We start from the raw sequence: 14,105 nt of genomic DNA on the forward strand, positions 1-14,105 counted from the left end.
ACCTAGCCTAACACTCTGAAACCTCTTTGGTGCATAGAGTGGTTTAACTTGCCCTTGTGGGGAATATAGGGGGGCGGGGCCAAATATGCAAGCAGTCATATGACCGCAGTTATAAATACAACTAACTGCCACATGCCCGCTTGCAAAGCAGAGTGGGAAGCGGTGAAGAAAGCATTCAGCTGCACCAGGGAATCAGTCCTAATGTCACTGATGGTGACCCTAGACAAGGCAAGCCACCAATACAGGAGAAGGGAAGAGCATAGCCAGCATAGAGATGAATAGAAACTGCTTCTGCTGTCTCTGGGGGAGCACCCCTTCACTGCCACAGTGGAAACACAATACTGTGTAGGGTAGACAGAGCGCTGGAAAAAAGAAAACCTTCAGTAGATCAAGTGTGCCAACATTGATTATTATACATAATTTTCAATGCAGCTACCTACCTTATCTTTCTTTCCCACCACCCTATATCTGCTGTCCCTCTCTGCCAGTCGCAGTGCAGGCTTCCTATGGCCTACAGTATTAAATGTAAATGCCTTGTCCTCACCTACAAAGCCCTCAGCCAATCCTCCCCCCTCTACATCTCCTACCTCATCTCTTCCCACACTCCATGCTGCTCACTCTTCTCTGCCATCTCACTACACAGTGATTACCTCTTCCCACTGCCGTCTCCAGGGGGTTAATGTATTAACGTGCTGCTTTTGTAAGTCGACAATATTCAGCAACATGCCAGCCACATGTGTAATATAAAAGTGTTGATGGGGTTTGTAATTTTAACCATAACCATAATCCCAACCCTAACCCTACCCCTTACACTAACCCTAACGCTACCCCTAACCCTAATCTTATCCCTAACGCTACCCCTAACACTAACCCGAATCCTAACCCTACCCCTAACACTAACCCTAAAGCTACCCCTAACCCTTTCCCTAACACTAACCCTAATCCTAATCCTAACCCTAACCCTACCCCTAACCCTAACGCTACCCCTAACCCTACCCCTAACACTAACCCTAAAGCTACCCCTAACCCTTCCCCTAACACTAACCCTAATCCTAATCCTAACCCTAACCCTACCCCTAACCCTAACCCTAACGCTACCCCTAACCCTACCCCTAAAGCTACCCCTAACCCTTCCCCTAACACTAACCCTAATCCTAATCCTAACCCTAACCCTACCCCTAACCCTAAGGCTACCCCTAACCCTACCCCTAACACTAACCCTAACTTTTAAATTAGGTAATAAAGTCATCCTGGCATTGCCGCTTTAAATCCCGAAATATCACAGGCCTGATAAGTGACGTAAACAGAAAGTGTCCCCGTGTTTTCCGTCAATCGGTATATAACAGAAGCATGTCAGGCATGTAGACTGTCATTTTATGGTAAGACTGCAGTCTGCTTTTTCTCTCTATAGGCATTGTGGAAATTGTACGAATTTTTTAGATATACTCATTATCGGCATAATGAGAGCGTGACTACCACCGGGCCCTCTTTCCTTGTGTTCTACTTTTATTATTGCGTCACCCCCTGTACATTTAATAACAGCAAAGAAGTAGATGTAGCTGTGAACATATAATTTGGTAGAAGACCAATCTCTCTCTCTAAATATATACATATATATATATATATATATATATATATATATATATATACATGTATGTATATATACATACATATATGCATAAATCGTCCAACTCTACACTCTTTGCTGCCTCTGCTATTGCAGTTAGCCTTCGCACACTCGTACTTTTTGCCAATCTTTCCATCATCAACTGAACTTTGGTTTTTTTCCTGAGCCCACAAGAAAAACTTTTAAACACTTGGATCCCATGAATGCTCTCAAACATGCCCCTGGAGATGGCACACACACTCACACGTCACGTCAGTTTCATGATATTCACTCACATATGCATTACATTTTCTTTATGAAAGTCATCATTCTCTGTAAAGTAACTATTAGTCAAAACAATCACTTTGATATTAATGCTTCCCGATACAATAAGTCTTTTAGTCGGAAGGGATGGAAAAACTAATCAGTGATTAACAAGTGCAAAAAAAATAAGGATCTTTTGCTTCAGTCAGCACATTGTAAAATATACATCAGTTAAGATGGTAAATGATGTATTGCCTTGTCATTTGGTCATCTATATGGGTGATGGCAAGAATTGCCGCCATCAGAAATGAGAGACCAGGGACAGATAAGAGTAGGCTCCTCTTCTTCTACATATACCCCCCATGTAGTACTACAAGTGCCAGCATACCTAAATACTTAATGGCATGTTGGTATCTGTAGTTCAGTAGGGAGAAAATGCTTTTTTTTACTATCAAACCATTATTATTACCCCACCCCTACTGCCCAGGGATGTGGGAAGAACCTTTGTGCTAGGGGGAGGGGCCAACTTTTTTTATGTGGACCAGATCTCCCTAGGGAACTCTGCCCCGTGCTGACTGGCCTGCAGCCTGGTTTGGCAATATGGCAGATGGACCCCACACTGTGGGTTTCCCTGCTTTAGTGCCACCAGCCCAGGCTGGCAAAGCCTGGTGCTGGTAATAGTAAAATCGGGGTGACCCCACATTTTTATCCCCCCAATTCTTCTAGTACTAGCCTAGGTTGGCAGCACAAGGGTTGATTAAGCCGTTTGGAAGGGGTAAGGGGGTCCTCGCCATTTTCTTGTTTACCTTTAGTCCCCCTCCTGTATAGCCATTTTAAATCTAGTGCTTTATGTCAATATTTTGACTATCAACTTTACAACCTGTATGCATTTTACATGCCAACATTTTAGCTGTGTCATCCTAATGAACATGTACACATTATGACTGTGGTCCTCTTAACTGTGTAGACATTATGATTGTCAAAATTTTGTTGTAGATATTTTAAGTGTTGATATTTTGACTGTCGACTTTTCAACTACATCCCGAAAGAACAATATGGGCACTTTAATTGTCCTGAATTTCCAGGGCGGCCAATTGATTCACGAATACCTGAAATTTGTCCAAATCAATTTGCCCATCTCTAGCCTGAAGTACAAAGTGATCAAGAAGGAAACATTTCCCCCCATTTAAAGCCCCCTCCAGGCCAGTGACTAAAATAAAATCATCTTCCAATACTTCTCTCTATCTGCTTTTATATGTAAATAGACAAATACCATTAAAAATAACAGCTGCCTTTTAAATTTATTAATTTTGTTGCATGGTATAATTTATGCAAACTTAGCACAATTACTCATTTTTACTTCTAAATATAATCCTAGAAGACCATGTATGAGCACTGGCCAGAAGAGCTGAAGGTATGATTCCTTCTATGCCTCTTCCTATAATGAATGTCAAGTGAACAATAAATGAGTTCTGAATTGGCCAGGTGCCCTAAGGCTTAATTGATTTTAAGGTGTATCTAGTATATAATAAGGTCTAAGCACCTTACTCTTACCAATATTTATCTCCTGCTTGTCTGTGTGTCTCCAGTTTTGAAATGGGCATTGACATAACAACCTGTAGCCAATCAGATAATCAGAATGGTCATAGTAGATTTCAGTGTGCTTATCTTGAGGGAGGCAGTGAGCTCTCCACTCACATAATTGTCTGCATGTGACATGGGCCAGTGCTACGTTTTGAGGAGGGCAATTGTGTAAAGCAGGAAGCCACAGACTGAGATTTACAAAGAGGTAGTACAGGGTCCCACAACAACGTGGAGTAGTGTTGTGAGACCTCTGTCAAACTAAGGAAGATTGTGATCTCTAACACACCGCTATTAATTCTTTCTTTTATTACAGTTAAATGGTGGAATTTAGAAAACAATATTAAACAAGTTTTTAGAGCTGTGAAAAAGAACATTTATTTTTGGAAATAGATTTTCTGTCATTTCTCAGGAAATAAACGTTATGTTCTGCCACAGCTGACAAAATATGACTATAACAATCAACCATTATCTTTGGGTACGTTTTGTATCTGGCAATTCGCCATCATTGTTTGGTGAAATGTTTGCTATGACCTTTGCCCACTATAATAGTCTAGTGACGGATATATGTCTCAGAGACTTTTCTACCTGTCTCAAGACACCAGGCGATTAGCTCTGTAATAATGGGTACGTTTTAAGAAAGGTATTTAAAAAATATGTTTTGGGTGCCAGACAGGAAGCAAACGTAAGGGCTAATTCCAACCAAAGCAGAAAATTTAAATTTAGGTGGAATTGGGGATGTAAAAATGTAACAAATGCAAAATATTACTTACCTGCTTTGTATAGGACCCTATCTGGCAGGTCCGCCACTGTCTTCGGTGGTCAGGGGAGGATGTCCTCACTTCTGCTGACAGTCTTTTGTCAATGGGCAGCATACTGCCTGTATGATAAAATCCTACTTTTGCAGGAGCTAGGAGAACATCCCTGTACCATGGCAGACATTGGCGATTCTCCTCACTCCTGGCTAGCCAGACTTTTCTAACACAGGCACCATGCTGTCCAATAAAAAAAGGCTGTTGGCAGAAGTCAAGGCAGTCTCCCCTGTATGTTGCAAATGTTGGGGGACCTGCTAGACAAGATGGATCGAAGGAAGGAAATTTGTGTTCAACGTATCTAAATCCACCTCAATTAGAAGTCTCGGTTTTGGGTGACTCTTGAAACATCAACATTTTTATTTATCTCTCTTAAAACCTACCCATTATAATAGGCCGAATTGCATGGTGTCATGAGGCAGGTAGAAATGCCTCAAATACATATTTGCAGGTAAGTTATATTTCCATTTATGTTTTTTTACTTGAATTATTGAAGTTCTAATAATATATACCTGTCATGGCTGTCAAACATGACCAGCAACAGATTATCATTGACTGCAGATATCAGTCATTTGTTGGTCAATGTGTAGTGGTAGTCCTTAGTTCCAGGATATTGGTATTTTCCATTAGACTGCTATGTGTAGCTCTGCAGCCATGTAAGATAAGGCAGTGTGCAGTTTCAGACCCCACTGGGTCTGTTTCTTACAAGCACAACCAGGGAAACTTGGGGACAGATATAAATATACAGTATATATTATCTATCTATCTATCTATCTATCTATCTATCTATCTACACATACAGATCTAAGCTACTTTATTGGGCATTTGTTACAACATACTGATGGAACCACCTTTATTGTTTTTTCAGGTCATTCTAAATAGTAATCTTTGGTACCGTTAAGACATACTGTGGCTATTTAATATTTTTTAGATTAAGATTGCTTCAAATAAGATAATAATAATCTTTACAGGTGACTGGTTTGCATAATCTACCCCATAGGCAAACCGAAGGGGGGTTTCCTAGTGCCTGGAACCCCCCTCTAAGCCTGGGGCACTGTATAATTGAGGTGGCTGGACCCTGCCCCCACTTCACACGGATCTGCTTGAAAAGGGAGCACCTAACAGTAGTGCACGCAGCATTGCCCATGTATATTATGGGGATAGGAAAAGTTGGAGAGCAGCCAAGCACTGTCTAAAATTATAGCCACGCCCCCATGCATGCTGGTCACGCCCACTGGCGGCGTGGTGTGGAAACCCTCCTCTACAAATCCTGCGTTTGCCCCTGTACCTGCAATATTGTCACACGCCACAAAATAATCTGCGACTTCTCCCGTCTTAATCCCAGTAATAGAGTTTACCGCTGTCCCCATAGATGTCTGAAAAAAACTAGTCAATTCATTAAACTGCGATCCTGAGATGGCTTTACCTGACTTTTGTGATGGGATCCACCTTCACCCGTGGAAGCATGATGGCACTTCCTCCATTCGCAGGCAGCGTTAGGTTGCCGGTGAAGAGTAAAACAATCTTTTTGGAGGAGAGGTGCCTTATCCGGGGCTCCTAGAGCAGTCCAGGCAGGATAAGTTACAATAATATTTTATCATGTATCGCTGCAAATTGCAAAAAGATGGCTTTTGTGCTGCAGTCATAAATAAACGCCTAAATTTGCATGGGGACTATTATAGACATTGGGCCTCACTGAAGTCCGAACATATGCCAGATTGTGTAGTATATCTTGCATGAATTTGCACAAAGCATGCCCAGAAACCAAACTTACGCAATTGCACCGAATTCAAAACCACGCGCATTACCGGATGATAGTGATGATCAACACGGCATTACCTATAAAATCCTGTTTGGATGATTGTACCATTTATTTGTCGTTTAGGTCTCAGTAGCTACCACAGTAAAAACTATAAGGACTGAAGATTTATTTTCAATGCACATTGTACGTACTGTACACAACATGTAAACATGGAATATATGCCCCTTTTCCATTCCTACTTGAATTAGGCCTATTGTGTTTTTAATGTCACATTATCATAAAAAATGTTTTTGGGTTTTTATGTTGTTTTAAATAGTATTACTAAAAAGTTTTAAAAAAACATGTTATTGATTTGGAATCAATGTATGCACACGTACAGTAACTATACCTTATGTGCTTGATATGTTTATAATTTTTTACATGGATCAACTAAAATGTATTTATTGTGATGCTGTGATATGAGCTATCTGCTGATTTGATCAAGATAAAACAGATATATGATTAAGCTCAGATGAAGCTCAGTTGGCTTTACCTTTGGACTCACAATGTGTTTCAGTTTTTATATTTATATATTTTTTCTGTACTGAAACACAATATGTATGTGGGTTAACTTAGTTCATATTCATATAACATTCTTAGAAACAAGATTTTGAGCAGTCTACGTGTGAGTTCAATAAACATTGTGAAAAACATGTGTAAGAGTAGAAAGTGTTTAGTCATCTTCTCTCCTCTGTCGTGGAACAGAATGCACAATTATCTCAAGGTGGAATTTGCAGAATACACAACTGGTTATAATTTCTTGTCATGTTTAATATGTATACAGTATTTTACCCTCTTTTGGATAACAGAGGGCAGGAATTGGCCCAAGAGAATATAAACGCCTAGATTGTAAAAGATGATGACAAAGAACTGAGCTAGTTAAGAGTTAATATTACAGTTTTTTTGTTATTAAATAGTCAATCAGTAAAGTGGGGCCTAAGCATGGCGTGAGCTGGGAAAGGTTAATAAGGAAGGGATGTGTTTAGTTCATACTTTTTTTTTTAAATCCAGTATTTTTATTTAAATTTTTTAAGATATAAACATACCAAACAACAAAAAGAAAAGAAAAACAATCGCATACATATCAGAATTAAATGACGGAATTTACAAGATTACAATAAAGCATAATAATAATAAATGTGCTATATTCATTCAGGGTCATACATCGTAAATGCTTATACATAAGTATGTTACACATGCAGGGTTTATTACATGGACTCAGATACTTATTATAAGAACTGCGGGAGCCATACATTTAAGTAAATAGAGCATCTGTACTAGATGACACAGGATAGAATGAAGACTCTAACCATCTGTACCATATATTCTCAAATTTCTTCAGAGCCTGTCTGCTAGTATAAGTTTAGTTCATACTTACCAACTCCCGGAAACTTTCCGGGAGAGTTGGCAAGTATGGTTTAGTTTCATTCTCTCGCCGTCTGGAAAATTTACCTATCATTTTTCCATCTACTTCAAAGACCAAATCCACAGCATTTAACAAGCCTAGGGAAACTTAGCGGTAACCACCTTAAATTCAACTGAACTGTAATGACTAAATACTTTATGAAGATAATTCAATAACTTTTTCTCTTGTTATTTGACTTTGCGCATCATCATTATTTTCTGTGCAAGAGGGTTCACTTGATGCGGTGTTAAGAGCGTTCAGAAATATATTGCATTTTGAATTTCTAGCCATACGGTGCTCAATTGCCTGTTGAGTATCGAGGATATAAAGTTGAGTGTAACTTGGAGTAAACGCATTATCTGGATGCAAGCATCCTATTAAGTGATGTACAGCACCATGTATTTTAAAAGTGTATGGTCAGTGGCCAGATAACTCAGCAATATTAGCTTTGAAAGATGTGACGGCAAATGCAAAGTTGTAACGGAAGAGTAGCATTGTGGGGAATATGTCATGTCCAATGCAAGCGACGTATTAGATGTTTTTTTTATGCGTTGATTGTGATGATAATATGCTTGACTGTAAGATCTTTGAACTGCACACTCTAGGCGACCTATAATGTCCTCGAGGGTAGCCTCTTGGCATGTTTGTTGTGATTGAGGTCCCCGCAAGATGCGCTGAAATATGTGGCTGCAAATAAATGTCACAGTTTCCAGACCACCCAGCAGGTCACATGTTCAAGTTCACCCAGCAAGTGCACAGGGAGAGTTCACTAACTGTCACAGTTTCCAGATCAACCAGCAGGTGCACAGTTGTATTGGCAACTGTCACATTTTCCATAGGATAACGGTAATGCATAGTTGTAAATGGTGGGCGAATAACTCCTAAACGATGCAACCGATTACAATGGCAATATTTTGCAAATCTACAGACCAATACCTTTAATTTGTTATATGATGTTCCCTGCTCAGACAATGAACTCATAGAAATAAGTAACATAGTAACATAGTGGTTGAGATTGAAATAAAGACACCAGTCCATCAAGTTCAACCTATTTTGAACTTGATGGACTGAAACATCCTCTACTCTAACCTCATAAAAGTAATACCTATGTTATTAATATAGATAGCGCCAGAAAATTCCGTAGTGCTTTACAATTGTGAATAAACACTGTAATAAAACAATACTGGGTAATACAGACAGACAGAGAGGTAAGAAGGCTCTGCTCGCAAGCTTACAATCTATGGGACAATGGGAGTTTGATACACGAGGGTAAGTGTTACATATTCCATAATGGTCCAGCCAGATTGCAAAGGTAAAAAGTGCTTATTGGGCTATATGATCCAGTCACATAGCAATGTTGGTTAAAAGGTTGGTGTCTTGTGTTAATTGTGTAAGTGGTGCTAATAGGGTAACCTGGGGAGGTTAAGAGGGTGGTCAATTAATTTGCGTAAAGAGGTGAGTTTTCAGAGAACGCTTGAAGGTTTGAAGATTAGAGCAAAGTCTTATTGTGCGAGGGAGGGAATTCCACAAAGTGGTTACAGCCCACATTGATAGGACATTTAATATAAATTATGCTTCATTTAATACCACAATTGCTCTAATACTGTGTTAGCTAGTGTTTACTAGATAGTCGTTTTCATATTTTTATTTTAAAATGCTTTTTTATTTCCGCTAGATATAATGCAACTCAGTTTGTAGTGTATTTAGTAAAGTTACAAAAGTCCCCACATGAACTTTCAGTTTAAAGTTGTCTGAAGATGAACTACAAATTAGATACAGATATGTTTTGTTTTACAATATTTATTGAAGACATTTAAGATCCTCGTGTGTCTTGTTGTATTTTTTTTCCCATTAAATGAAATTATTTGTTTTAGCTCCATATTTACAGTAGATAATTAAGTTTGGCAGTTATATGGGCTCCTCATGCTTTGACTTGTGCATCTGTTAGATATGCGCTCAGTGGTAATAATTTCTTATTACTATTATTATTATTTTACAATGTATTTATTTCCCTTCCACAAGGACTTCAAACATCTTCAGTGTTTTGAGTGTCTTCGACTTTGTATAAGTTATAGCTGTTACCGATATCTTATAAAGAAAATGATTCTGGCTACTGTTTTTATTTTAGACATAATGTCTTGTCTTCACTTTGTTATGCAGCCCGAGTATCATGTACTTTCGTAATCTCGTCGTTTGTTAAATAATAACTACCATGAATCCACTAACTTAATTTTTAATTACATTATCTGGGCTAACCTTGTTCTCCAAGGACATATATAACAAAGCATATAAAAGACAATATACACTGTGGAAATATCTCAGCCAAGGCTGCAATATGTAAATGTCACTGTGATTAAAACATTTATTGATATTCTATTAAGATAGTTTAAAAGAACACAGCAGACTGATTTCTCCTGAAACAAAATGAGGAATCACTTTTTTTTTATTAGTTTTTTTCCCCCTTTTTAATTTTTTAATCTTCACCCCAATTTACTTCTTATTTCCCTATTTACTGGAAGAATTAAGATATTCATCATACACTGATTCATGAGATAACCATTTTTATGCATTTTTTATTTAGATATATGACACTATTTTTATGTTGTTGCTCTATTGCATTAATTGGAAATAGTTACACATGTACATATATGATAAAGAAAAACCAAGCCTACCCAGTATAGTCAATGAAATGCATTGAGTTAATATCCTGATCTATTTGAAACACCTTTTTATATGAGGTTATGTAAAATGTAAGTGTGACAGGATGGACCGACTATGCCACCCTGTCTGCTGTTGCTGGGAACCGGCTGGGCTTACTTTGCTTATGTTCCCTTTCGTTATCCCAAGTGCGCCCTCTTGCCGCAGTAGGAGGGGCTTACAATGCTGCCACTACTGGACTCCTTAGCCGGCATCCAGTACCGGATTTCTTCTGGGTAACTGGGTAACTGTCACTGCTGGGGTGCCCCCTTGCTGGTGTACCTGGGCTGATACTCCTGACCTCTTACTATGGATCAGGGATGCTGTGGTTGGATCCCCCCTGGTCTATCACACTGACTAGAGCTGCAGGCTAGCAGGCAAAGCAGTGGCACTAGATAAGCTAGGTCCAAACCTCAGAGACAGCCGGGAACGGAGTAGATTTTTGGTCTAATCTGTAGGTCACAGGATTTTCAGTATGGAAGATATTTTCAAGCAGGTCTTTGAAACAAGTGATGTTTATTTGCTCTTCACTGGTTAAAGGTACCAGTGATCAGGTCAGATGAAACAAGAAGAACAACTTTTAATACAAAACAGTGCTGTTTTTATATACATTTGAACACAGCCTCACTGGGTAAGCCAGCCCCCTCAATGTCTGAGATATTTTTAGAATCAAGATGTAACCGGTTTACCAACCATGGATTTACATGCATTGCAAAGCCAACAATATTTACATTTATCTATGAAATTCTAGAAATGCTGTGAGGTCCTGCCTTCAATGTTGGACCTTCACAAATCAAAATATCTAATTAACATATGGGGCCTTTCTTCAGACAGTTCAGAATATACATTGCCACAGAACTTCACAAACCCCAAACAAGCCATTTCCCCACAGCACAATACAGTAAAGACTTCCATCCACAAAGGCTTATTGTAACAGATATTTATCTTAAGAAATAATACATTTCTCCTACAAAGGTTAAAACAGAAAAAACAAAATTTCTACCTTGGTCTCAGAAATAATGATTTCCTATTTCAAAATATACACAATATAAAAAATAAGTGTATTGGCAATTATATAAATAAGCGCACTGAGCTATTTCCTTTAAATAAATTTATACCATAAGTTATTTATAAGTGATCCAGTCACAGTAAGTGAATGGAATTTGATCATTCTAAAGTGAAGGCAGTAGGAGAAGTGACAGTATGGCATACCACCATATACCAGCACACTTCGATAACAATATATGTATATATATATATATATATATATATATATATATTTATGTCATCATCACCAACATTTATTTATATAGCGCCAGCAAATTACATAGCACTTTACAATTGGGAACAAACATTAATAAGACAATACTGGGTAATACATACAGACAGAGAGGTAAGAGAACCCTGCTCGCAAGCTTACAATCTATAGGACACAGATATACCTGGTGCATATATATATATATATATATCTGGTGCATGTGTCATCACAACATTTACCAGAGACGGCCCAAGAAAAAGGTGAGTAGGGATCTAATGGTCCCCTACATTGAACAATGTTGTATTGTGAAATTATGGAACAGTACTAAAAACTGACAGCTGGGGTGTTATATTTGAAACACAAAATCCATTAATCCTGCTTTTGACAATCAACGCACAATGCAGGACATTAATTCTTCCTGACAGATAGGGATCAGTTTACTAAAATAACAATAAGTGTTCATTGAATGAGCACTTTGGGAATAGCAAACCTTCCCTATGACTGCCAATAACGGAACCTGAACTTCCCTTGGCACCGGATGAATATGGGTCAGTCTGACCAAAGGTCACATATTTATAAAGCTGTATTTCAGATAGTGTAATTGTGCGATGAAAATCAAAATATTCATATATATATATATCTATATATATATATATATATATATATATATATATATATATATATATACAACTGATACAATTAGTTAATGGAACTTAATACAAATATAGATTCCAAGATAGGTCTTGGACTGAGCTTTTCAGTAGCTTGTTCAGGAGATGAGGATTATATGAATTTACATATTATTGCATGTAAGTTCTAGGACTATATTTACTAAACTGTGGGTTTGAAAAAATGGAGATGTTGCCTATAGCAACCGATTACATTCTAGCTATCATTTATTTAGTACATGCTACAAAATGATAGCTAGAATCTGATTGGTTGCTATAGGCAACATTTCCACTTTCTCAAACCTGCAGTTTAGTAAATATACCCCCTGGTTGTAACAGGGGGTATATTTTATTTAAAAACATGGACCTTTGTGCTCAAAAGAACTGTAACCCATAGGGAACAATCAGATTCTATATTTCATTTTGATAGTGCAGTGTGCAAAATAAAAGCAAGCTTATGACTGGTTGCTATGAATTGTAGTAGATTTGTGCAAATGTGCCACGTTATTGAATAATCTCCATTTGTGCTTATTAGTAAAAAAGAACCGTCATATAAATTGTAGACTCTTTCCATGTAAAGATTTATATTACGATGATTAGAGCCGACAGTTATATTTTTTCCTTATCTGCTGCACATCTGTGTAAACGACCTGTACCCAATCAGATCATCTGCACACTCAAAGCAGCACTGATAATACCAAGGGATGAGTGTTCTGTTTCTGCGAGAGGCATTGACTCATGTGATTTAGTAAGGATAGGGCTACTTGTGACATCTTCTGTATGATGACTTGGGCACAGGAATTGAGGCAAGTAGGAAGCCACAGATATAGTGCTACTCTGTGCTGTAGGCAAACTCTTCCCTTAAGAGTCTGGTGTTGCCTCCTCATAGCACCTGAGCCTGCTGCTCTTGCTGTGCAGCGGCCACATTCATGAGGGCTTTCAAAACTTCCTAATTGTTGATGTTTATGCGGGATGAGATACAGAAACATACCTCCATAAGTATTCCACTCTGACACCACTTTTGGCACGAGCAGCTTCTGATGATACACACACGAACAACTTCTTGCTTGTACTTTGCTTTTATTGTCAGGATGGCAAAGTAGCTCATAACACAATGCTCCACACACTTTCTTGTGACCCTGATGCAAAGTTAACAGAGACCAACTCCCTAGTCACCGGACAACTTGTTTAGGATCGGTCACACTGCATGATGAACAACTCAGGCTTTACATCTCCCACAGCCCTAGCTTGATGGACAGGTGATATTTCCACCTGGTCGTTATACTGGAGTTCTCCTCAGGTGCTCTGCTTGATGAGCCTCACTGCAGACAGACCCTGTCTGATGCTGTTAGCTGTGGAAAAGGATACATCTAGACCACTTTAAAATATGTAAAATCATACTCTATGCTATTATTGTTTCACACATATATCCTCCATCTGCATCTCTTTAAACTAGGTACACTGTTGTACAAATGTGGAACTCTGTCTGCAGGCCTGTTGCAAACTACTCCTTTTGTCACAGTATATGTACATATTCATATATATATATATATATATATATATATATATATATATTAATACATTTGTAAAATACTGTATTTTCTAATTTCCATTAGCGCTGCACTTCCACCTAGGTAAAAGATTTTACTCAGATGTCCCACCACCTAGCCAAAGTCTCTAGGGCTGCTACATGCACCATGAAACCATTTTCCCAGGGTTTGTTCAGCAAGTTTAAATGTCGATGGAGGGGCGAGAGGGAGTGAGTTGGAGAACCATTCACAAGTGACAATGTCTTGAAAAGTGATATGGGCTTTCCTGCTTGGGATGCGCAGATCGCAGTCCTAGTAGACAGTTCGTTGCAAGGTAACTGGTGAGAATATGTAGAAAGGTAGGATTACTTTGCCCATTGAAAGACAGCCACTGGTCAGCGCAAGGGGCAATTTGCTGGCTTCCTGCTCCTGCAGGGTCCTGACGTACAAATAATAAAGTCAGGACACTGTTAGAACACAGGTG

The 14,105-nt window shown here is 38.6% G+C and overlaps 1 long non-coding RNA gene across 1 annotated transcript in view; it reads left to right on the forward strand.

Annotated features, from left to right (window-relative positions):
• Positions 1 to 14,105, forward strand: part of LOC142099584 (uncharacterized) — a 112,665-nt gene that overhangs the window by 75,889 nt on the left and 22,671 nt on the right. The window lies entirely within an intron of this gene.

The sequence above is a fragment of the Mixophyes fleayi genome, chromosome 8 (assembly GCF_038048845.1).
Source record: "Mixophyes fleayi isolate aMixFle1 chromosome 8, aMixFle1.hap1, whole genome shotgun sequence".
Classification (NCBI taxonomy): domain Eukaryota; kingdom Metazoa; phylum Chordata; class Amphibia; order Anura; family Limnodynastidae; genus Mixophyes; species Mixophyes fleayi.